This window comes from Calidris pugnax, unplaced genomic scaffold, assembly GCF_001431845.1.
Source record: "Calidris pugnax isolate Ruff unplaced genomic scaffold, ASM143184v1 scaffold277, whole genome shotgun sequence".
Taxonomy (NCBI): Eukaryota; Metazoa; Chordata; class Aves; order Charadriiformes; family Scolopacidae; genus Calidris; species Calidris pugnax.
The window spans coordinates 1,125,942-1,128,520 of record NW_015091023.1 but is presented as its reverse complement, the minus strand read 5'-3'; the positions used below and the strand labels follow the sequence as shown (position 1 = coordinate 1,128,520).

At 54.2% G+C, this 2,579-nt stretch overlaps 1 long non-coding RNA gene across 7 annotated transcripts in view; it reads left to right on the top strand.

Moving 5' to 3' along the window:
- Nucleotides 1–2,579, top strand: part of LOC106896108 — an 8,975-nt gene that overhangs the window by 555 nt on the left and 5,841 nt on the right. The window lies entirely within an intron of this gene.

Here is a 2,579-nt window from a genome sequence, read left to right as displayed (position 1 = left end):
CCCCCACCCCTCCCCTCCCCACGGGCGGACCTTTGTGCGTGTGTGTACCTCCGTCCGTGTAACCGACCGGCAAAGCGTGGGGGAAGGTCGGACGGGAGATCTTCCACTGCAGCTCCAAGTGGGAAGGAGCAACTTTTCAGTGCCGTGCTCTTAGCGGTTTCCTGCCTTTTAAAGTGAACTTGTTCCGAGTGTGTTATTCGAAATGCGGTTCAGTAGTTATGCCTTCAAATTAAGTTGCTTCTCGGTCCTCATTGGGAAAAGCAGACATGTGTCCTCAATTGTATAGTATAAAAAAAAAATAAAATAAAAAAAAAAAAAAATCTACTAGGTACTTTATGATTCCATCTGGAGAAATTAAAAGCCCAGAGCTGTAATGTTTATTCTTACATAGTTTACAAAAAAAGGGGGAAATGTGTGAGACACATGTCTCCAAATATAACCAAAGTGCTTTCCCTTCTGGTTAAAAAGTTGCATGCAAATGTTTTCATTTTAACACTCCCTGCCACCTGTACTTCGCCGAGAAACTTTTCTTGGCGTTAGTGATGAAGCACCAATAGTACTTATTAATGAATTAATTATTATTATGGCTGCTGAATTGACTTAAAGTGCTTTGGAGGCCAAACTAATCCATGTTAATCAGTTACAATTAATTGTTTCAGCTGCTGTTTTAAACACAGTTTCAAAGACAGAGGCGAGAGGCTGCGCAGGGGGTGAGGGGGGCTCCGGGGGGGCCCTCCCTGTCCCCCCAAGCACCGAGCCCCGGGATTTACTTTTGGGTTGCAGAAACCGGAGCGACTTTGTCCCGGTGCCCGCGTCGGGTCACGCAAAGACTCGAGGGGCAACCTGGGTGATAAACTCCTCTTGCCCTTGCCCAAAACTGCGAAGGTTGAGGGACTCCTGGGTTTAGGAGAGCGGAGTCCCCGGGGGAGATGTCCCTCTGGAGCTGGGGTTGTGGAGAAGGCAGCGGGCGGGGGGTTTTTGCTGTCCCGGCTTCTCTTGGCCCCTTCGGGCCGGGGCTTTTGTTCTGTCGGCGGGGACGAGGCGACACCGGTGGGCAGCGGGGCCGGGGGGCGCTCCGGGGGGCGCCGGGCCCTCCCCAGGGGGTGCGGGGAGAGGGAAAGGGGCGGAGGGGGAGAAGAAAAAATTAAAAAAAAAAGTCCCCCGAGGGGGACAAGCGGCAGCTGGGCCGGGGGAAGACTGAGGGGCGGCCGCGGGGCCGAGGGCAGGGAAAGCCAGGCGAGCAGCCGAGACACCACGGGGATGGGCACCCCCAGCACCTGAGAGCGCCGGGCTCAGCGGGGCGGCGGCGGGGGAAGAAGCAGGGAAGGGCAAGGCCGGGCAGAGGCCTGGGGGGTGACACCCGGGGGGTGACGGGTCAGAGCCGGGGGTGGCGAGGGCCGCTGTTTGACCCGTTTGAACCTACGGGTTCGTGCCCGGTAGGGCGGCTGCGGGGAAGCATCCCCTCCCCGAGGGGGAAAAGGCGAAAAGCAGAGTGGGCCCTGGCTCAGGTGGAGCGGGACGTGGCCGGGGTCGGCCCGACGGGGCCGCGCACTCCCCGGTGGGGCGGGGGGTGAGATGGAGGCGGGGGGTGGGTGTCTAGGCGCCCAGCTGCCCCTCTTCTTCTAGGGAAACGGGCTTTTCCACAATAATAACGACCCCTCCCTCTCAAAGTTAGGGGCGGGAGGGAGGGAGAGCAGTGGGGTTCCTTGGGGGGAGCCGGTGGTCTCCCCCAGGCAGGGACACCCGCATCCTGCCGGCTCCTGGGCCTCCGGGGGGTGAGAGGGGGGTCGAGATTGTCCTGGGGGGCACCAGGTGTCCCGAGGGATTGCTTGTCGTTAGAAACTTACACCTCGCCAAATTAAAACTCTCCCACCACCCCAGCCTTCAATGTGATTTTTTTTCTTTTTTTTTATTTTATGGCAGTCCGCAGAATGGCAATTGGGAAACTGTCCTCCCTCCCATCCTCTCTGCAATTAGGTTGCTGGGATTTTTTTTTTTTGCGGTTTGATCTTTTTTTTTTCTTCTCCCACTCCGTTCTTTCTCTAAGATTGACGACTTTTCTTTTTTTTCCTTTTTTTTTTTTTTTCGCCCTCCTTCATCCCATTGACTCTGCTCAGCTTTTGCTTAAGACGGGCGAGCAAAAAAAAAAAAAAAACCAAACAAAACAACAAACAACTCTATACGTGGAAACAGATTTTTCTTGGAGAGCGGTAAAACAAACAAACAAACAAAAAAAACTTTTACCTGCAAGAGAAGATAGTGTACAAAATTATCCCCCCTCCCGTCCCGTATCGAATATAGCTGTAATTCAATGGAAATTGAGGGAAGAGATGCCTTTTCCACGTGGGGACGGAACAAATAAGGTGGCAGCGGGTGGCCGGGTAGGTAGGACACCTCGTTTCTGCTCGTCACGCGTGGAATCGTTTTCTCCAGCTGGGGCGGGCGGTGGTGGTGTTCTCGCAGAGTTGCGGGAAAACAAATCCTTGGCTCTCGTATATCACAAAAGCAGGCTGCGTTTGATGAAACACGCGTATTAAACCAACTTTCTCCCCTCCCCTCCCTATTTTTATTCGTTTCCC